General features: G+C 36.5%; 1 protein-coding gene and 1 long non-coding RNA gene across 2 annotated transcripts in view; one reads left to right on the forward strand and one right to left on the reverse strand.

Annotated features, from left to right (window-relative positions):
* The window catches only part of LOC122332811, a 37,561-nt gene extending 31,616 nt beyond the window's left edge, over window positions 1-5,945 (forward strand). The window contains exons 3-4 of the long non-coding RNA XR_006248538.1: window positions 4,040-4,216; window positions 5,008-5,945. This is a non-coding gene — a long non-coding RNA (uncharacterized LOC122332811). The remainder of the gene's footprint in view (window positions 1-4,039; window positions 4,217-5,007) is intronic.
* Window positions 1-24,873, reverse strand: part of LOC122332810 (teashirt homolog 2) — a 52,556-nt gene that overhangs the window by 21,718 nt on the left and 5,965 nt on the right. The gene's annotated exons all lie outside the window — the stretch shown is intronic.

Below are 24,873 nucleotides of genomic sequence, written 5' to 3' on the forward strand. Positions count from 1 at the left end.
TCCAGTTTTAGCTGCACCTTCTCTTGAGGGACCATGATTGATGACTAGCACTGCCACCTATATCCATTTTCCCCTCCGATCTCTCAGATTCTCTCAGGCTGAGGGTTCAGTGAGAGGCCCACAAAACACATTTCCTAAGATTTTTTTAAAGCTTTTTATGTCAATGAAGTTAACAAAACATGAATTTTGCATTATAGGATTTTAAGGAAGCCTGCAAACCTGGGATTAGCATAGAATGGTTTAGATTAGCATAGAATGATTTTAATATAAATCGTGAATACAGAAATGATCCGAAATGTATCCCTCACTTATTATTGGCAAGAAATTGTCAAATCAAGTTAATGTACAAAATGGTTACAAAAATCCAAAGAAAAAATATCACTACAAATGCGATTTAGTTCTTATGTGTCATGTTATGTGTACGAACTGTCAGTGTTTCTTAATGATATTTATGATACCCTGTACAGGGTAAATAACAACGGTCCTATTACTGAGCCTTGCGGTACCACATTCATAGAATACAGGATCAAGTGTTTTTTTCTAAACGAGGCCCCAGGATCCCAGTGAGACTATCAAGAGAGGAAAAACAAAAAATGCCGCAGCTCAGACAAAAGACAGTCCTCTGTGTTTTTGTTATAGTCTCAACTGTTTGGACGATGGTCTGGTGTACTACATCTTTTGAAAACCGAGCATCCAAGCCATCAATTTTAACAATGCCACCATAAACGTGTTAACGAACACTTAGCCTAGCCATCTGGAAGACAATTACACAGGAACAAACATACCAGCTCAGCAACTAAAGGTTGGGTCATCAATCACAGACAATGGTCACAATCTAGATGACTGTTTCTGCTGAGACCCAACCTAATAACCCAATGAACTGCTGTGTCCAGAAGAAACAAGTTTTAGGCCCTTAGCTTTTCAGTATGTTAAAGGGCATAACAATGAAATAGCTGTCGCCTACGTTTTGTCATTGTATTCAAATGAAACCCCGCTAATTGGTTTGTTTTACCCAGCAACTTCACTGAAATCTTGCGTTACGTCCATAAGTCACGAATCAACAACATACGCATATACTGTACATATTCTTGATTAAAGCAGCTGTGAGATATCTACATCTAAACAGTGGAATTAATTCTCCAAGGTGTCCTCCGGTCAGACGTCCACAGTTAAACCAATCCTGCTCTTCTCTTTGAGTAGCTTAATTAATTAACATTTTCTCTTTCTAATTGCAATCATGCGCCCCTTGGGGAGTCATCAAGGGACTATAATTGCAATTACACATTTGGATGAGTTGGTAAAACAATGTCAACGTACACACCAAATCTGAAGAGATACAGAGCGAGGGCTTCAAGTGGGTTAGTTACGCTTTCTTGGCGTGGGTTCTTTGATGGGGAGATACTCACAGATGCCGCATATGTAAACAGCGGTAATCAAAGGACAAATCTAATGAGCTGTTTAGGCAACATTACATTCATTAGTTTCAGCGTTGGCGAGTAACTAACTAAAATGAACAACTGAACTAACTAACAGCTTTCTTCAGTATCTTATGTTTTTCATCTCTGGCCTATCCACAGTTGTTTGCTTTCTAACAAACTGATAGTTGTGCAACAAAAAACACATTGCAAGGGGATAATCAAACACGCTCTTCACCTCTTTCTCAAATAAGTTAATTTGGATACAAATGAATAAGTTCAAGGAAACTTATTGGGTTGACTTTGTTTTGAGCAGCTAACTTGTCAAGCTTCACTTTCAAAGTGGTTTCCTCAACACTGATTAGTCTGTATTTTATTTATAGGATGCAATGACAAATGATTTCTCATTTATCTATCTGCGAATATCCTGATGTTTGATAAGCTCTCATCTCATTTTGAAGTCATTATAATGGATCTGAGTAGGACGTCATTCTCCAACCCTTCCTTCTGAACATGCTTCACTCGCCGGTGGTTGATTCTCACTTGAAGTCTCTTTCTTCCTGCAACGCCCAGCTGAGACCTCTTAAGCTGCGGAGACTGTCTAATATACCCACTTACCCCAGAGGAACCTCTGATTCTGAGTACAGTATGCCGCCCTGAACCTGACAACATACCAACCACAATTAGGAGCTGCATGCAGAGAGAGAGAGAGAGAGAGAGATCGGGGTTTCCTGATTCAAATCCTACACCCAATCCCGATCATTGCAGCAAATAAAAAGCACTCTGGGTAAGCCAGATCCCCGTCTGCCCTCCCCCAAACACAAAACATGAATAAGGTGGTGAGAAAGAAAGCCTGACAAGGGTAACCAGACCCCTGCTGGGTGTGATTTGTTTGTGCGATCACGAGACTCTTGGGTTTACACTTGTACACCACAATGGGAGGTAGAGGTTGTGTTTTGTCTCATGTGGGTAAAAAAACACAAGCACAACACTGTGAGCTATCACAACCTTGTCTTTGAACAATCACTTTATGTGATCAATGCTTATGAAACGTCAAAATCGGCAGTCTTCGTGACAGGTGCTGAGCTTGATTGGCAATGCTGTATTTGATTAAGAGCGAGTGCTGCTTTTCCGTTGATGGCAAAGCTTAGAAGACGGCAAAAACGTGTATTTGCTGTAAACCTGACAGCACCGAGATGATTGTATTGGTATAAAAGATTGTATTTAAACAAATAGCAAGACTTAAACTAGATTTTTAGGTTTTTATTTTAGAGAGAAAATATGAGTGGTGCAAGGCCTCACTGTAAGAATATATTTACAGTGTGGCCTATAATAAGTTGTAAATAAAAAAAATACAGACTAAATACTGTTTTAGACCTTCTACTTAACGATTTCATACTTAATTCAGTGTTATTTGCCATTTCTTTGTTTTTATTTACACCTTTTTTTTCCTTTTTACAAATTAGTGGTTGTTTTTACCAAAAAATACTACTACTGTAAACTTGTAGTAGTTATATAAATGTTAAATGTTATATAATGTTCAGTTGTCATTTTTGTAATAAAAAGATCCTAGTGCTTTATTTGAATTTGAACATTTAAAAGGAGAAGAAAAAATATTCATTATATCTGTAATTTAACTTGTTTGCTTGTAATTCCTTTGTAAAATTTATTTGCAAATTAAGAGTACATTTTTTCATGCACACAAAAATTGCCAAATAAAACAGAGATTACTGCAGTAAGCATTTCAACTTCAAATTTAACTTGGAAATTTCAAGTAGACGAGTTTAATGTTTACAAGTTAAAAAATTTACAAGCACTTTCTTAGAGAAACTTTTATTCTTTCAGCGTAAATCCTACTCTACTTAAACTGGTTGTTTGCATGTTTCTAGAGCGGTTGTTAGGTGGTTGCTGACCTTCATAAGTCAAAAGAGCCCACCCACCAAGTACGATATTCTTTTTTCTTCGCTTATTTTTACATTTGCCAGATGAAACTGGCAAGTTTGATCTATTAGAAAAGCAATGCTCCAACAATCCCAGCAGGAAAAAAATGCAGGACGAGTTGCGCACCCGGGTTTTCTACATATGGTATGGGGTTTGTTCAAATCCCTAACCCCCGAGCATGCAATAGCTACGCTTTCTTTAGCGAGGCGCGCAAATAAAAGTGCATTAATGGCGATTGGCATTCACAGGCGACAGATTAGAGATGATTTGCAGACTAGTTACTATACTCGCACGTAGCTGGGAGATACAAATCGCACCAAAAGCATTTCTACCCATTTCTGCACCTCGCAAACCCACCAGAGTGCTTTAAATCCTCAATTTAAGACAGTGAGGGATTGACGCAGCCAGTTCTTAAGCACACGGGGAAAAAAAGCTCCAGGAGTCACTCATATCCCCTTGCTGAAAAACCCCCTCCATTTAATGATCCTCCACTAAGGAGAATCTACACACCTCCGAAAGAATTCAAATCCCTTTTCCCACAGCCTCTTTCAGTCCGTATGATAAATGACACCCGTCATTCCGCCGTTGCCAAACAGCACAGAGGGGAATTGTACTGATATATGATTCACAAGAACAGGAAATAAACTCTCCCTTTCTCTATCGCTCGTTCTTTTGCCAACTAGGGCGGACCTGGACAGTGTCAAAGCTCGGTCATATGAGGGAAGAGACAGCCGTGGACCCAAAAAGGAAAAAAGACGGCAGTTTTCGAGAACGCCGTCGACCTGCGAGCAGATGTTGGACCTTCCAGTGACTCAAAGAAAAAAAAAAACCCACACAACACAGCGCTGGTGAAATAAACGGTAAGGAATGTTAAAAAAGGAAATGCGTACGAAGGCCTGAGTGATGTGTAAGTATGCAATTACAGGGGGAAAAATCTCAATGAATGAATAACCCCCCCCTTGCCCCCAATTATAACAAAGCAACTGAAGCTAATTACTGGTATTATTATCTACAATGTCTGTGTATGAGAAAGGATAGAGACTGTGTATGTGGGAGAAAGAAAATGAAAAAAGAAGAGAGATGCCCTGTCTAAAACATAATGACATGATTTGACTCCATTTCCATAAGTACATACTTTACTGTTCTAAATATGCATTTAAAATAACTTCCTGTTTGGTCTCCTAGACATCAAACAGCGACTGCTTTACAGCCTTTTGGCATTAGTCTGTATATCTCTCAATATTTATGTTGATATATACTAAGATTAGGATTCTTTAGACACACACACATATACATATATGGGTTTGCATATATATATATATATTGCTGTAAAATTACAAATTGCATCCAAAATTAATGTTTTTATTTACGCATTATATGTATGTGTACTGTTTATTTATTATGCATATATAAATACACAGTATATATAATTTCTTTTTACATGTATATACATTTATATATTTATTTTCTTATGTTATATATAAGTAGATGTAATATTAGTGCTGTCAAACGATTATTCATATGCCAAATAAACGTTTTTACCGTAAATATATGAAAATATTGTTGATTAGTAATATGCATTGCTAAGAACTTCATTTGGACAACTTTAAAGATGACTGTCTAAATATTTAGATATTTTTTTCACCCCCAGATTCCACATTTTCAAATAGTTGCATCTCAGCCAAATGACGTATGGCTCGACTTGAACTTCACGACTGGTTTTGTGGTCCAGAGTCACACGCAGCAATGCATTTTTGCAATTTTTTATGTAAATAATGTGCAAACGAATGACGAAAATGCGAACGCTTGCCCCCAACCCCCGACACTTGACGGCTGTTCAACAGCACGAAGGTTTTCGGAAGGACAATTAACGGGGATGAAACCTGACGAATTTTTTAACAAACAAACAAACAGCGCTAGCAAGAGCCCCGGGCCAGCGTTCGGCGGAGGGCCTCCCACACCGGGGCTGTGGACCACGGGCATTCAATCACTCCGACAGCGACATCCCTTCGCCTTCACCGTCAGAGTGGCCCCTGTTGGGGGGGGGGCGGAGATATTTATGAGCGGCGCATTTGCACACACGCCCATGCGGCTGCCATCACGGTGATATACTGCACGCCGGACACAGAGATGGAGCCTTCCAGTTCATCTCCTTCTCATTTTCGGCCCCAGCCCAGACCCTTGGAAGTGCTCCTGTGAGCTTTATAGGACGGGTCTAATGCAGGCAGCAGACACGACTCACCGCCGGCTACCCATCATGCTGATCTGCTGCTCCTCGAGCACCTGGCCGCGCGTTTTACAATCGGCGTTTAATGGCGGTACGGAAACCTCGTTATTTAAACGCATCTCTCGCTTCCTTCGGGAAAGCGCGATTGTTTCTGGACAGATGCTGGGATTGGAGCGGCGTGGGTGTTTCATATACTCGCGGTGATTCACTGACCCGTCCTACAAAACTGGACGCAAACCGCTGAAAGACGGATGCGTCAAAACTACAGAGAAAAGTTCCTGTTGCTTGCTCTGTTCTCTTGAGGGAGTGTGGGAGCCTCGGCATCTGTTTATCATTTAGTAAATGATATTATTAAATATTATTTATATTGTATAAACAGTTTATATTATTTATACGATTTGTCATTTTTATTAATTTAATTATATATATATATATATATATATATATATATATATATATAATATTATACTTATTTATATTTATTAATTTATTGCTATATAATTAAGCAGTTTCATACAGATAGATAGATAGATAGTTAGTTAGTTATGGAACTAAATCTGCTACATATATAATTTAGGTATTTTATATAATTTAATTATATATTTTAGTAAATATTTAATATAATATATTATTATAAATATATATAATGAAAATGCAAATATTAAATATTGTCAAAAGGATACATTATATATATATATTTTTATTTATGTTATATATAAATGCAGATATTATATATATATATATATATATATATATATATATATATATATATATATATATATATATATAATGTGTGTGTGTGTTTACATTTATAACATTATAATTATTATTGTCACTGTTGTTCCTTAACACACACACACACATACATATATAAATGAAATATATAGTAAAATAAATATTGCAATTTTATAATAAAAATGATATATATTATATATAAAACAGATAGATATATAGGTTACAATCATTTAGGATGTTGCTTAATTTTATTTCGCAAGAAAAAAATATGATAAATACAATTGTTCCCATCCTGGATCAGATGGATACTACTTCACTACAGAGAAAAGTTCCCGTTGCAGCTTCTGCTCGTCTGGGGGAGTGCGGGAGCTTCGGCGCCTGTGTTTATAATTTTGTAAATAAAAAAGGAAATGAGCGAGAGAGCCATATTTGCGTCGTGGCGAGCGATGACTCTGAGAAATACACATCCGAAGGATTACAATAAATTTACCTGAAAGAAGGAGCGCCTTTCCACTTTTCTGCCTTTTTTCTGTCTCTCAGAGAAATAATAATTGCAAAGGAAGCCCTGCAAAGCCTCGTGGCAGATTAGGAAATGAATTGGAAATGGCTTCAAATTGTCGCTCTAAAGCAAAGAGGCTGCTTTGCACCACAAGGGGTTCCTTTCCTCGGGCGGGAGGAAGGATTAAAAGAAGCCATAAAAGAGCTCAGTAATGGCATCAGTAATGTTTCACTGCCATTAAAAAAATGGCTAAAAAACATCTGCTTTGCATTTTTCACTCCCTCGCTGCTCATTTGTCTTCTAAACTCTCAGTGTGCCCCCTCGTCTGAGGAATCTCACCTTTCTTTCTCAAGAAGCGCTCGATGTTAACCGTCAACATCCTCCTCCCACACTGAATTATGGATCTGAATCATCTGACCCAGCCCAGTGATTTAATGAGTGAACTGTTGTTAACTCAACCTGAAATATGATTTTGCGTCTCGCGGGGTCATTTCCTGACCACTTTTGTTTATCTTTTAGCTAAGCTAACCTTTTTTAGCTGTGTGACAGTACGCTCAGATTTCTGAAGATACTTGATCTTTAGTTTGCATGAATTTGGGTCCGAAACCCATGTTACGCTTCATTCAAAAGTTGGATGATATTTTTAAAAAAAGATGTCTCACCAAGGCTATCGAGCTTTTGATAGAAAATACAGTAATGCAGTGCTCTTAAATATATCTATTTTTAATATATGTATATTATATATTATTTTCTGTTCTCGTGCTCTAAATATGTAATGTTTTGTTAATTATTAATTCATGCATTTATCTGTAATACAAAATACTTTTACTGTCACTTTTGATCAGTTTAAAGCGTCATTGATGAAAAAAAATATTAATTTGTTTTAAAAACGAATGAAATTATTTAAAAAAATTATTTTAAAAAATTTAAACTGAACTGAATGGTAGTGTAAGGCATATATATATATATATATATATATATATATATATATATATATTTTTTTTTTTTTTTTTTTTATTTTTTTATTAATTATACATATACTTATGCACTCAGTTTAAACATAACCTTTGTGATTTTAGGGTTATGTATTTCAGACTTATATATATATATAAATACATATATATATATATATATATATATATATATATATATATATATATATATATATATATATAAATATAAATATATATAAACAATTACTGATATAACTAAACAAATTACTTATAAAAATGTATTTTTATGCTATTTAAAATCACATTCCAATGAATTGTTTTAAATGAACTCATTAGTTTAGCTTTGCGTCACCTGTGCTCGCAACAACAACAAAAAAAATCTGTTCTGTTTGTGTCGAAGACCAGCTGTAAGCTACTCTCGCAGCCTAAAACCTGTCGGCCGTCGCGTGAATGTCACCTCGGACCCTATTTTCACTAACGTCCTTCTTCCGCGGCGCTCGGTCAACGTGCCTTTATAAATGGGTCATATTCACGAGCGGGTCGCTTAATGGACTGCAGCGTTGGGTAAACACCTCTGTAGCTTTACAGTAACCGCCTGTGTGTGTGTATCCTCTGCTAAATCCGGGACCTGCAGTAATATCTTCCCCCACGAGCCCTTTAATAAACTATGGTCTTCTTCATTAGCCCGTTCCTGCTTTATGATTGATCGCTGCCAGTCAGCAGAGCCCGTTCCCAGCCCACAAGCCTTCAGCCGTGCAAGAAGAAGGAACTTTTTCAGTCGACGCCGATCACGGCGCTAAAGGGAAGTATTCACTGGCAGCCAAGAAGGGAGTGGTCCAAGGTTTTGTGGGATCAGAGCTGGATGGCATTGCAACAGTGATTCTTTTGTCCGCGTCTATTTAAAGGCAGACCCTGTATGTCGCGACCGTATAGGCCGGGCCCGTATGTTTTTGTGTGAGGGTTACCGACCCGATCCGGGACGGGTCTGACAGACAAGCCCAAAAACAAACACGGGGCTGAAAAGTCCAAACAGCGATTTATAACCGCACTTAATTGCGTAAAAAGCTGATAATAACGACAATGATACCCGAAAATGTCCAATTATCCTAATGTAACAAAAGCTTAGACTGTCATGACAGTTTATGAAAATATGCTGCGCATCAAGCTTTTATGCTGGAAATACCGGAGAGACGTAGCAATTTGCGACAACAACACTAAAAATAGATGATATAACGGCAATATTGTGCCACACCTATCGTGACTAATAACATTTGCAGGCCTTGACAATAAAAATGACCGGATGAGGTCGGTGTGAGTGAGGTTCAGAAGCGTTTGCCTTAATTGCTCAGATGTTAAAAAAAAAACAGTGCTGCAAATGAGCAACAAAGCCATCAAAGCGGTGGAAAATGTCACATGGTAAATGCTATTTATTTTTACTGTTATTTAATGCATTTACGCCACGTTTGATTTCATATTAACCGACTTCCTAATGAATTAATTTGGCTTATCGATTATTGCTAGTTAGTAACAATTGGAAAACATTGAATGCTTTGGTAATAAAATATCCATTTATTGTAAACAACCTAACCGATGCATTAGTTGCCATATTTATGAATCTCCGTTAAAGTTAGTAAAAATGCTATTACTGTTGTTCGCGTTAGATATTATAAACTGGCACTTTGATTTTTTTGTGCGTGTTTTTTGTGGTTAACTAAAACTAAAATCGGATATTGAAAGCATCACAAAAACCTACTAAAAATAAAATGAAATGAAATAAAAACAGCTAGTCACTAAAGAGCCAGTCGCCAAGGCAACATCCCTTATTATTTATTTTAACCAGATGTACTAAATAACATATAAATACACAACGAAATTACTACAAGACACTAAACGTAATTCGCCCGAAACAATTACAAAAATTATAATAATATTTCAACCGTAGCAAAATACCGCTGGTGTTAATAAATGTTGAAATCAACATTAAGTAAGATTATTTAATGCTTCGGGAGTATTTTCCACCCACGTTAACTAACATATAGTTTACTAACGATAAGTGTTTCCGTGGCAAATTCCACTGGTACGGAAATCTTAATGTTTAATAAAAATATACATCGCTCCCGACACCTCATTTAAAAATACGCTGCTAAACAACACCCGCACCAGCCGTTTCTGCCTCAGGGCCAGCGAAAATGTCAGCAGGGCATGTAAAAACGCAAGCCGCCAGCCGGACCCTTATTGCCGAGACCTGCGTTTAACGCAATTCATCAAGCTCCGCGAGCAGAAAGCGGGTTATGCGATCCTACAAAGCCCTAGCCTTACTTGACAGCAGGGATAGAGAGAGAAACGGAGGTACAAAAAGGGCAAGGTGCCGAATGATGTTCGGCTAGAGTAATAAAGTCAGTAATATCACTATCTCGCCCTCCTCTCCCAAGGATTGCCATAAACCTATTTCGAAAATTGCACCCATATATTTGCGCGAGACAGTTAGCTCATCCCGGTGACAGTGCAAACTTTTAGGGTGAATTATGCCGGTGTCATTCAGAGGCGTTTATCAAAACGGGTCAATTACTCACGGGGGCCTGCCGAATCCGCACCGAACGCACCTCATTACGGACTTAATCATTATAGCATGTAAACATACGGGCTCAAATGCCCATAAAAACAAATACGCGCTTAGCATCTGTATTCAAAGACGAGCGTCGGGCTGTAATTTCAGCAGGCAAACAAACAAGCGGGCGCACATGCGTGAAACCCAGCCGCCCACATAAACACACGACATTTAGGGTCATGTGTGCGCGTCTGACTGCATCTTTTATGCGGGCCGTCCGTCTCCGTACGCAGAGAAACTTTCATATGACTGTCTTTCATGAATAATGATCAATGTGGGCTGTTTGCAAACCGCAGTATCTGTCTGTTCAATGCGCCTGTGGGCGGTAGAACATTCCTAGCACTCATGATCTGAGCCTTAGGTGACTTTATCCGAGTGTGTGTGTGTGTGTGTGTGTGTGTGTGTGTGTGCGCGTTTGATGTCGAACGCAGCCGAAAGATTTACAGAGTCTAATGTACACGCACACTTACTACATCTCACCGGCAGACCTTTTTTTTCGAGAGAGAGTCTGCATTCTCCGAACGCCAAAGGTTTAATGGCGGGATTAATCTTAACTGGTAAGTAGCAGCCATTTGAGACTTAGCTTTTAAATAGAATACGGGATCACGAAAAACAGGCCAGTAATTACAGAGTTAAGTCATCTGACTTCTTTTTTATTACCGTCAATTTCCTCCCCCCTGGAAGAACAAAAAGCTACACCCACCGGCGTAATCATGGGGTTTGATTCTCGTGTGTGCGGCTAATGTAACGATATCATCCCGTCCGACAATGGCGCGGCTCGTCACCTCTTTGTTTGAGATGACAGACACCAGAAAAGCACACATCAAAGACGGATCCGTCACAAAAATCTACATAGCAATAGCACATTACATTACCGACACGTACGTCGCTCCTCTTTAAAGCAGCTAGTGAAAGAAACGTTAGAAATATATATGCCGTGTAAACGACTAAACCGTGAGGTAACTTCAAATAGCTTGGTGTTTTGGACTCTTTACATAATACGAAAATATTTTAACGTTTAGGGATGACCTTGTAGAATTCGTTTTTTTCAACGTTTAGCTTTCGCTTGCGCTTTTTTGCTGTAGCAGTTGTTTACGTGTCGCAAACAAAACAGACATTTGCTCAATTTCACAAATATGCATTTCGAAAAACCACTTTTATCTTCTGATCAGTGAGATTATGGAATTAAACGTTTTTTTTTTTAATTAAGCGCTTTTTCTTATTTCCCTTCGACAATAAAAATCAGGTTGCATGAAAATACTTTTAAATTGAGATAACTGGGAAAGTGAACATTTAACCTTTTGTTTTTCGCGATGTGATTCATGCATTTAATCCATTTCACAACAATATTTGTTGAGAAAATGACTTTTAGCTTCTGATCAATGAGTTTATGGCGTAAACAACATTTAAGCGTTTAACAATTTTTAGTGCTTTTTCTTGCGTCGCTACGGAAATTTGAACTTTATTTATGGATTTATTTATTTCTATAGCTTTTGTTCTATGCTACGATAAAAATCTGAGTGGCATAACAAAAAAAAACAATAAAAATCAGGTTGCATAAAAAAAAGTTTAAAATACTTTTAAATTAAGATGACTTGGAAAGTGAACATTTAACCTTTTGTTTTTCGCAATATGATTCGTTTTTCTTGTTTTAAACTATGCATTTAATCCATTTCACAACAATATTTGTTTAGAAAATGACTTTTAGCTTCTGATCAATGAGATTATGGCGTAAACAACATTTAATTGCTTTTAATTAACAATTTAATGCTTTTTCTTGCGTCGCTACGGAAATTCGACCTTTATTTATGCATTTATTTACTCCCATAGCTATTGTTCTATGCTACGATAAAAATCTGAGTGGCATAACAAAATTTTTTTTTATTCATTTACTCTATTTCAACGTTTGTTGACTAAATGACATTCATATCTTAAGCTCAATGCGATTATGGCATAAATTTACGGGTTAAGTTAACAATAAAATGCAATTGAATGTTCATTTTGCAGCAATGTTTATACAATTTTTTCTACAGTAAAAATTTTAGTCGTCTTACGTATTTGTGCTTTTTCATAGCTTTTTGTGTCAAACGAACTACAATTTTAATGCATTTACTTTATTCGTACAAACAGAGTAATATGACATAACCGGTTTGTGAGTGTACGTTTAATAATGCTAAAGTTAACTGTTGATTTTCATTTCGAAAATGCATTAGAGTAACAAAAATTGCAATAATCAAAATTTTGCTACTTTTTGTGTTTGCTAAAGCATTTTAATTTGTACTATATTCATGATCCATTTTGATTTTTTTTGGCCAGTCTCGTATTTATTGCATTTTACGGCTCCGTTTGTTTAGAAATGCACATTACCATTCTGATATATTGCACGCAAACAGTTCAGCTTTTGGTGTCGCGGCTTTCATAACACATTCGGTGCTTTTTCTTTGTTTCAATCAACAAGCCGGCCGTAATTTATGTTCTTATTTCGTCTCGCAGGCAAAAAATGCACGTGAGTTTGAACGAAGGCACGGCGGGTAAACAAAGGATTGCGCGAACGCTGGCGCCGTGATCTCTCAAATAGGTATTTGACCCAGGCTGTGTACACTATCATACTAATCCAATGCAATTACAGTGTGTTGTCACGCAGGGCGGCAGGCGGGAGGACCGGTGGGGGGAAGAAAGAGAAGCCAGCTTTCTTTCTTCATTGGGCCTAAATCAGTACAGGAAATGAATATGGATGGCCTGAGGCGAGAGGGGAAGGAAATTCAGAGGCTGATGAGGTCCCTGATGGAGGGATCTGGACACCGTGTGCTACCTCAGCCACATGCAGGAGAAAACACAAAGAAACCTGGCTAAAAACGAGGCCCGTGCAGCGACAGATGCGAGGAGATCTTCGTATATGCTGTTCGTTTGATGGATATCGTGTAATTAATTCGATTAAACACGCGAACGTATCCTCTCGAAGACGAGTGCGGTTAACTGCCCCCTCGCAAGCGGCGGGCGCGCGCTCGCGCAGACGCGTTCTGAAGTGGGGAACATCTGTCAAGAGCCGCTAAGATGGCAGTGTTTCAGCGCGGGGGTATCGAGCAGGTGCGGCGGCGGCGGCGGCGCCACGTGTGCGGCGACAGACACATTCGTCTCCGTGATTGATCAGCTCGCGCAAAATAGACAGGAAGCAATGAGACCTGAATCAGGGCTTCGGGAAGCTCCCGTGGGCCTTTGCAAAACAGGGCCACGGGGGCCAGCGGAGGGTCAAACGTTACACAAGCTCTCCGAGAACAATCTGCAGTGAATCAAAGCCGTGCAGAGATCAACGGCAGGATTTAGTGTTTAATAAAGTCGCTGGGTACAGCTAATTGCTGCATAAAATCTGATACTATAATGGATGGTTCCAAACGATCGACTAATGAAACTGACATGTTCCCGTTGATATATATATAATATATATGGTTTAAATATATATATATATATCATTTATGTACCTGTATTTATAAATATGACGAATAAACATAATGTATATTATATTTTAAGTGTTTTTTTTGTCGATCATTTGAATTAGAAAAAAAAATGAAATTCTTGAGAAATGTTGAATTTCTTAATTGACATAAAAGGCGAAAAAAATAAAGAACGCTTGAAAATTTAAAAAAACTAAATTAAATTAATTAACTGAAATAAGTTCAAGTGTTAAAATTCAGCAATAAAGTATAATAATAAAGTAAAATAAAGAAAATATTTAAATGAAGCCGAAATTAAGCTATAAATTAAACAATGACAAAGATATAAGAAAAGTTACAAAACATAAAAATGCACAAAAATTTAAATGAAAACTGAAAATTAAAATAAGTTTTATTACATAATTTTAGTACTTCAACTAGAACATATATATATATATATATATATATATATATATATATATGTTCTAGTTGAAGTACTAAAATTGTTCACACTTAAAATAAAAATATAAATGTAATAAAATAATGAATAAAGCTATTCAAAAATTACAGATGACAGACATATGAATTATTATGAAAAATTACTAAAATAAAAAGTAAAATTAAACTGAAACTGAAAATATTAAAATAAAATATCAATAGTGAAAATAGTGCAGTATTGTAAAGTATAGTAATGTTCTTAAAGTTTTTATAGGGATACGCATCAGTAATTAACTAATTGGGTACTCCTTTTACAATAACTACTACTTTATTAAAAATTAGCAATAGGATACAAAGAAATATGTAAGCTACATCCTGAATATCTAAATTAAAGCTCTAAACGAGTGCAAACATTTTCATTCCTTACTTGATTCGGTCACCTTTTGTTGTTAATTACTTGCGCTTCGCACGTGTTACGTGCGCGTGAACATCTGCAACGTTATAAAAATCCTTTGAAAACTCAATTAATCAGACCCCCCCCCCCGCTCCGGTTACATCAGCTTCAAGCCTCAGACAGGAAATGGATGTAGTATAAGTAGACCACGGAGGCGACGTCATCCCCGTGCCATCTGCTAGCAGGTTGGCACGCGGCTGTGTGTATCTGTACAATCACCAGGAAGTCCCTCTCTAAAATAGCCCACATTTCTGCCGTTCTCCGGCGCGCGCCAGCTCACGGGAGCGTGGCGCTCGAGCAGGCAGAAACATTTCCACCGACTATGTAAAATAAAATCACACGCGATCAAAGAAGAGCTCTCGGCTACAGTGTGCGCGGGACTGGCGCTGGACTGGACGGTAATGCGTTCAGATGGGCCTGGTGTTACACATCTAGAGGCGTCTGACCTCTACACCCGCCTGCTGGGTGCTGTTGACCAATGAGACGGGAGGATCGCAGTCAACAAGGCCTAAGGACGCCGTATCAAAGTCAAGGAGGTGTCGGGATTCGTGTTTTAGCCCTTTTGCTGTGACCACGCAGAAATTCAGCGTCTGCATTCGCGTGGTCAGAACAAAAAAACTAAAACAACTGAAATGGATAAGAAGAATTTACAAAAGCAAACGCGAACAACTTCAAACGTCTGAAAAGATAGGTTTCGTTCAATCTGAGGATTTAAAAGAAAGTAGAGAATCTAAGTGTCTGTAGTGAAGGGATAGATCAAATATGGCACAGTTTAACAGTTCAGTGAGAGAACGATAAAACAACAGATAGATGGAACATGATCTTTACTTAATATTCTCATTATTTTTTGCGCGAAAGAAAAATCCATAAATATGACCCATACAGGGTTTTTTTGGCTATTGATACAAATATCTGTTCTACTTTTGTGCTCCAGGGTCACATATACACTAAACAGGATAGATAGATAGATAGATAGATAGATAGATAGATAGATAGATAGATAGATAGATAGATAGATAGATAGATAGATAGATAGATAGATAGATAGATAGATAGATAGATAGATAGATAGATAGATAGATAGATAGATAGATAGATAGATAGATAGATAGATAGATAGATAGATAGATAGATAGATAGATTAAAGATAGATAATAGATAGATAGATAGATAGATAGATAGATAGAATTAAAAAACAACAGATAGATAGATAGATAGATAGATAGATAGATAGATAGATAGATAGATAGATAGAATTAAAAAACAATGGATAGATATAGATAGATCGATAGATAGATAGATAGATAGAATTAAAAAACAACAGATAGATAGATAGATAGATAGATAGATAGATAGATAAATAGAATTAAAAAACAATAGATAGATAGATAGATAGATAGATAGATAGATAGATAGATAGAATTAAAAAACAATGGATAGATAGATAGATAGATCGATAGATAGATAGATAGATAGATAGAATTAAAAAAAAAACAACAGATAGATAGATAGATAGATAGATAGAATTAGAAATAAATAGATAGATAGATAGATAGATAGATAGATAGATAGATAGATAGATAGAATTAAAAAACAACAGATAGATAGATAGATAGATAGATAGATAGATAGATAGATAGATAAATAGAATTAAAAAACAATAGATAGATAGATAGATAGATAGATAGATAGATAGATAGATAGATAGATAGATAGATAGATAAATAGAATTAAAAAACAATAGATAGATAGATAGATAGATAGACAGATAGATAACAATTTAATGATAAAGTGAGAGAACAAAAGATAGATAGAATGACTGATAGACAGAAAGAACGATAGAAAGAACAAAGATAGAGAACAATTTAATGATAAAATGAGAGAATAGAAGAATGACAGAAAAAAGAAAGATAGATAGAATGAAAGAACGATATAATGATAGAAAGGAAGAAAGAAAGAAAGAAAGATAACAATTTACAAATAAAATGACATAGCAGTCACCTAGCAACCACGCCGGACACCCTAGCAACCACAAACCGACACACTACAAAAGTTTGGGGATGTGAAGATCCACTGAAACTGAAGAAGAAATTAAAACAAACTTAAAGTGTCAGCGTCATGACGAATGGGAGCAATTTCAACCAAAAGACTATCGAGCTTCCCATTCAGACACTCCAATAAATTTCCAAAACGCACGACGAAAAAAAATTCCCAAATCATAAATCACGACTAACAAATTACACGCCTACAGTAAGAGAGGAGCGACGGCTGAAAACAAAAAATAAAAAAACCCAACAGAAGTGTGCGTGCGGAGAGCAGAGGCGGGCTCCGGAGGGTCCGGGGCCGGCGTTCCTCTCACTGTGATCTGCAACGAGATCCGCCGGCTCCTAATGACTCCCTCTGGCAGCGTAATGGCAGGTATTAGAGCGCTTCTCCCAGCGAGGACCTCAGCCACACATGGATCCACTCAAGCAGAGCCAGCCACTGACGGACTAACTACAGGCCTCCACGGTGGCCATCCTGGCTCTCGGTGAGGCAGCTGCACATCTTTAAACAGCGCGCCTCGGAGGGGAAAGTCGAGCGAGCGACCGAAGGACAGGGAGACAGATGCGAGAGACCTCTCCAGACGCCGAGGTGAACCGCCGCCGGAGAAGGATTCTGGGAATCCGGGGAGGAGCCGAGGGATGGATCCGCATCCGGTCGTAATTGCGATCGAATTCACTGCTAGCAGTAATAACGTCTGAAATATGTCGGGGCCGATTTGAGGTTTAAGGGCTTTTTAAACATTTCGAGTCGGTGTGAAGTGGCTCTCGGGACGCTTTTTTACTGCAAAATGTTTCCAGTAAAAATAGAATGTTTTTCGAAGAAAATAAATGTTTGGAAAATACAACAATATTATTGGTTCATATTTTTTCGACCTTCTCTATGTCAGAAAATGAATGTCATTTTAGAGGCAACTGAAACTAATATGATTACAAAAATATTTTAATACTTAAAGTCCAGATTAAAGTTTTTACTAAGGCTAATTGGATCAGGTTTATTTATTTATATATATATATATATATATATATATATATATATATATATATATATCTAATATTTATCAATTTATTATAATTAATAATTATTATTATTATAGTACAATATTAAATAGTAAAATTATATATATATATATATATATATATATATATACACATACATATAATACTATTTATCAATTTATTATAATTAATAATTATTATTATAGCACAATATTAAATAGTAAAAATTATATATATATATATATATATATATATATATATATATATATATATAAATATAAAATGTATTATTTATCCATTTATTATAATTAATAATTATTATTATAGTACAATATTAAATATTAAAAATGTCATCATCATTCACCCAACTAAAATTAAATATTATAATATTGTATATTACATAATAATAATAATAAAAATAATAATAATACACACTATCCCAAAATAAGAAAAATTAAAACCATAATAATAATTGACTATAATTATTATTATTTAAAACAATCCCACTCCAAACCCATTTCATTTCAAGACTACAAATTGTAGTATATAAATCCCATTTAGGCGGGTTTAAAACAGGCTAAATAAAAAAAAATGTTATTTAGTCCAAACTAAAGCACGAACTTAAAAAGCAAGTCGTCCGCTCGTGCTCAACCCCGACAATCTCGTAACCGGAAACGCCAACATTTCCACGCAGGCATAAAAACAAGCAAATCACAGGATGCACAAACCACCCGTGAGTCAAAACACGAGTCAAAATCGCGGCGAATCAAAGAAAACAGAGTTCAGAGCTGGGACGTCAAGGTCTGCATCCCGCCACGTCCAGCGAGCGACTTCACGCTACACCCACAGAGAGGTTACTGGAAGCTTCTCGCGATGACTCAAGACCCAGCGCTCAGGAAGGCCTGGCATCATGTTTTGTTTCAGACAGATGCAGTTGGCCCACAGTGAGGCATGCGTCTTCCTGTACAAAGGCTCCACTGTGTGCTATCAATCATGTGAAGCCGGCACCAAGCTATAAATCCCTTCTTTGAGGAAATCCCCCCTTTCAGATTTGCAAAATGGTGAGGGGTGCAAAAAGTTGCAGGAATGCGCGTATCGACAGATGCCAGCAGATGCGGCGTTCGGTCGCCGCGTAAACTTTTACGGGAGAATCTGAATGTTAGCATTAGCTGTTTGCGCGCGATTCGCTCGTGCCAAAGGGGAAGTGCGCCCGTAATGTCAACAACACGGGGCATTTGGAGGGCCGTGTTAGGATTCATTAGGACCCGAGTGGAATTTTTAAACTTTAAAACACGGGCTAGGTTTAAAGGGACGGGCGTTATCGTTATTTATTCACCTTCGCTGTTCCAGAACCACGGGAGAAACACTCAGCCTCTGCGCGGCTCCTTTTGATACGTATGAATTAGTTTTAGTAGTCTGTCAAGGAGATAAAATTCGATTATTAAAAGTCGATTATTATTACTGTCAGCTCGCCACAGACTCAGCTAACAGAAATATGATCTAGTAACGTGTTGCTAATGTTACCATTAAGTTATTTAACTTTATTTCAAAAAGTTCTCGTCGATTTTTAAATGTTCTAAAATCGAACCCTCCATTTTAACAGTTTGCAAATATTTTGAAAAATTGTTAAAAGTAATTTTTAGTTAATATATGCATATATATATATATATATATATATATATATATATATATATATATATATATATTATACAATTATTATTACATTAATATTTAGAATAAAATTTATTTTAATTTTCAGTTTTCATTTAAATGTTTGTCTATTTTTTGTGTTTTATTTATAGCTTAATTTTGGCTTTATTTAAATATTTTTATTATTTTATCTATATTTTTATAATTTTTTACAACTCAAATGATTTTTTTTTCCGTTCAGGGAAAACTTTTCAACATTTAAAAAAACAAAAAAGCCAACTAAAACATTTTACAAAAAAAAAAAAAAAAAAATTTCTATGAAAAGTTTATAAATAACATTTTCGTCCTAACATTTTGAGAACATTATCAACGACCAGATAACGTCGACTAAATGTTTTATTCACATTAACGGAAGAATGTTACTCTAAAACGATCTTACGTTTAAAATTAAATTAAATGACGCATTTTAGTCTCTTCCTCTAAAAATGATCATAAAGCGTAAAGAGTTTTTGGAGATCGACAGACATTGCTGACACGAAATGGCGTCGTGTGGAAAAGCGGCGTGTGACGATTTCTCAAAAGTTCTCCTTTTGCCACTGCTGAAAAATAAAAAACAATACAGAAGAGGAGAGAAAATATAAAAAAATGCATTTTTTGGAGTGAGCTATTCCTTTAAATGTAAAAAAAGGTGTGAATTGCAGAAAAGTTCACGTCGATTAACATGTCTGCAGAGAGCGAAGGAACTGTGAGCCTCAGCAAGTTTCTAATCGCATGAAGTTCAACTTTCTGTTTGACTTGAAGTCTTGTAAAATAAGATAAAAGGGGCTCCATCACACTCATTCCTCTCGAAAATGATCGAGGCTTTCACAAAGTTGGAAAATGTTTCAAGAGGGCACGGCAATTAATAGGAGAAATTACATTTGCCGGGATCTTTAGCGGGGAGAGTTCTTCTTCACAGCGGAGTGTAATGCTGCATAATTTCGCTGGTTTGCTCACATTTATTTTCTTTTGCTAAATTGCAATATTAGTCATACACTCATTATAGGGGCCATCAGTTCTTGGCAAATTCCTATTGCCGTTCATTTCCAGCAGAGACGATGCGGGATGTGTATTTTTTTTTCAGGCTCATGTCAAGTATTGAATCTTTTGTCACCGTGTCGCTGAACCGTTTGTCATTATCTAACCGACAAGGCCTGTGCATTTGCACACGTACCTGGTTATTTGCTCCCCAAAAATATAGATGACATTTCTTTCTATAAATGCAGCTGTAATTGCTGGATGTGTGGTGAAATACCATTCGCCAGCTACAGAAAGTATATTGTATATAATATTATATTCAGGGCTACACGTACATTTTTCAGCCTGGTTTGATCCTCACACTGTACATAGCGTGAACCATTATTAATAATGTTATTACAATTTATTTAGTTAGGGTTTTTTGAGACAAAACAATAAAGTGTTATAATATTTTATAAAAAAATTAAATAGTATAAAAAAATATATATATATATTTATATATATATATTTTATACTATTTAATTTTTTATAATATATATATATATATTTTTTATTTATTTATTTATTTTTAATGCTATTTAATAATAATAATGCCCATTAATAATCATGTTATTGCACTTTAGACAAAAACGTGTCATAATATTTACTATTAAATAGTATTAAACAAAATATATATCTATATATATATATATTTAGATAGATATTATTTTTAATGTATTAATTGTATGCATTTTTACTTCTATTTAAAATAAATGCTGTTCTCTTGAACGTCCTATTTAAGAATTCTTAAAAAATATATAAAAAATATTGTGTAATATTTTTTTAAATGTTAAGCAACACAACTGTTTTCAACATTAAAGTTTTTTACGATTTCTGAAGGATCATGTGACACTGAAGACCGAAGGAACTCGGCCTTTTATTGCATAAATAAATTACGCAATGAAATATATTCGTATATATAACAATTCTATTAAATTGTAAAAATGAGTTTACCGTTTTTACTGTGTTTTGATTAAACAAATGCAGCTTTGGTGAGCACCATTTTTTTTTAATGGTGGTATAATCTGAAAACGTTGATGTTTTATCCCATCGCGCCGCATTTAAAAACGAACCATGAGCAAAAAAAAGAAATATATAATAAAAATCCACACACTGCTGCACCAGCACAACGCCTCCAACCATTAATATGTTCATCCGGTTCTCTTAATCAAGTTGTAAGTACAACTGAATTATTCTATATCCTGCAAGGACACCTAAGCTGTCAGTGCTGTTTAATGAGTTTCAATTAAGCTGTTAGTTTCAGAAGAACGGCGCGGCTCGTGCGGGCGTCTACTCGGAGCTCTGCAAGGACACAAACAAGACATTTTATTACAGCAGGCTCTCTCCATCAAAACCAGGCCGTCGTGGCGATCCGTATCGTCATCGTTACGATGTGGGACGCACACGTGTGAGCCATCCGGGCATCAAAGCCGCGTTTTAGTCTCAAAACATCTGCTTGGCAAAACCAAAAAAAAAAAAGGTTGGGAGCCCACGGCGGTTTAAGACGCTGGCTACAATTAAGCAGCCAAAATCCTGTCCTTCTGCGATTAAAGAGCGAGAAACAAGCACCCAGCGCTTGGAGAAATTCACTTAACCGTTGTTATTTGCCACGTTCACTAAAGAGCACAAATATGTAAATGATTCGCTCTGAAATACTCTAAAACATGCAAAAATATGCAAACGATCTACTCTGAAATGGTCCTCCAACGTAAGTATGAATAACAATCGTGTTTGCATATCGCATCGCGCTCACGCTCTCCTGATCTCTGTCTACAAAAACTTCCCGATTCGTACGAGCCTCCCGCCCGCCGCCGCCGCCGCTGACCTCCAGGTAGAAAATGGACTGAAAGGCCAAGCCAGGACTCGGGAATATCGAGTTGATTCATCAAATTAGTTCCCGTGTAATTGCGCGGCGTGACGCGCCGTGAAACTTGTCAGCTATAAAGCTGTCGGGAAGCCATCGACGGCCATGTTAAAAAAAAAAGGCCTGAGGTTTACGACTCGCCGCCGTTTGGACACTCGCCAGAGAAGTAGCGAAGAGACGGACGCCTTTAAGATTTCGAACGGGTGCGCTCTTATCTGCAGCTATCCATTTATTGCGTGCATTAATCAATTTGATTTCCACAGATGCTTTAATTAAATATTCCTTTCAAACGCCTCTTAGTCAAGGCTAAGGTTTAATAATAATGCCGAAATTAAAATTTGATATAGTGCTTGTGAAAATAAGATGACACATAGTTGGTAAATATGAAAAATACATCCAATTAGAGATCATTTTGCGAGGCTGTTATTTGTGGCTATAAAATCCGGCAAAAAACAAACAAAAAAAAAACGTAATTACACATGTCTATGAAATATATATATAGCCTTAAAACATCTGTAGCGAGGGTTTGGTGGAAAAAAGCATGTAAAAAATAATTAATGATAATAATAAAATAAATGCTAAAACCTATATATATATATATATATATATACACTTTAGGATATGTTACACACTTAATATTTTCCTGTAGACCCTTAGGCCCTATAATAAACCCGATCTTGTGAAAGTTTTCCTTTCTAATTGGTACAGATTGTGCCATTAGCAAAATATTGTCATAGCTCCTGCCCCATAGACGGTAGCGGGCCGGGGTTAATTTGCATAATAAATCTTAATTGAGACTCATTAAGCACTTGATTGGAAGCAAATCAGGTACACAGTGGACAATTTTTAGATTAATGAAGTTTCTGTCTGTTTTAAGGTACAGCTTTCTCCCGAACCGTAGGGAGGCCCGGCGAAGAAACGAGGATTCTCACAGGAATACGAGCGACGAGAGGTCGAGATACAGACACGTCTCACGAGACAAGAAATAACGTAATCAAACATGGTTAGACAGGCTTGGTGCACAGATCAACAAATGCGCTGAGCGTGTTTGTGTGTGATATTATCTGCGACAATGGCAACTATTTATGGATATATTTTGATTATTTATTTAGTCTAATAAAATCAAACCAAAATAAATATTTTACGTATATATATATATATATATATATATATATATATATATATATATATATATATTATATTATATTTAGAATTTTTTTTTCAAATAAATGTACGTTTAAAAATACCTATTATTATTATTATTATTGATGCAAAAATATATAAAGATATTTTTAAAACTGCACTGTTATTTTCATTCACCAGCTGCTTAAAAATCAAACAAAAAAGGCCTTGAACGGCATTGTTGATAAATAAATAATAAATAATATTATATAATTGTATTTATATAACAAAAAATAAATCAAATGTATATGTTAAATATTGACCAAAAATTAGATAATAATTAATAGTGTATCGTTTTATTTATATAACTAATTCAATACATAAAATATGTATTTAAAAGCTCATGAATTAGAAAACTAAGCAGATTATTTCATGCTATACAACTAATTTAAAAAGTAAGATTTATATTTAAAATTGACCGAAAACAGATTTGGGAGCTAACACATGGGTATCTAACGTATCTGTGTTTTTCAGTCAAGCGGCAATTGTCTATTATTATAATATCAGCCTGGCGATATATATATATATATATATATATATATATATGTTTTTAAAACCAGCCATGTTTATGTGTCTGCAAACAACAAAAACAAAGAGAGAAACTTCTTTTTGTTTTGAGTATCTATACAGAGCATCTTGTGTAATAAGTAATGGGTACACCGTGTCTGTCTGGTTCCCTTGTGATCACAACATCTTTAAAAACAGAATAAAGCTTTGTGTTCATATCAACAGGATCCTATCGCGGAGGAGAGGGGTAAATATGACGGCGAGATGTGAAACCCGATCCCGAGCCGCGGTTCTCAGCCCGGACGCAGCACCCTGTCTGAAATCCATCTGGACACGGTAACACGAGCCCACACTGATTGTTTTGAGCAAGTTTGAGAGCATATGGCGAGCCGGCAATCGCCCCCAAATAAGCCCATTCACAGCCATTGAGGAAGCAAGAGACGTTTTCCCGAAACGGTCAGGTGCGTTCGGCGTCTACGCAGCGACACCATCGAAATTCCTGCCGGTAATCAAATACGGCGCGGCACAAAAGGCGTTTTGTGTTTGTCGTCGGGCCTTCCCCACCGCCCCCTTGTCTGACTTTCACTCGAGAAATTGACACAGATCAACTCTCCCTTTCCCCCTCGACCTCAATCTCCCAGACGCGCTATATTCGCGGGGTACAAAATGCCATTTTGTAATTTCTTTTATACTCGGATGTCTGGCAGGAGTAATGAGTTTTAGCCCGAGAGCAATAAAGTCTCTCCGTAACCTCATCATTGTTGTGTTTAATGAAGAAAAAAAGCGATGGAAATGGCTTTTTTTGTGTGTGTGTGTGTGTGTGCGCGTGTTCGCCCGAGATGATCGCGTAAAAAACATTATCCTCCTCGATC

Source organism: Puntigrus tetrazona, unplaced genomic scaffold, assembly GCF_018831695.1.
Source record: "Puntigrus tetrazona isolate hp1 unplaced genomic scaffold, ASM1883169v1 S000000148, whole genome shotgun sequence".
NCBI lineage: Eukaryota > Metazoa > Chordata > Actinopteri > Cypriniformes > Cyprinidae > Puntigrus > Puntigrus tetrazona.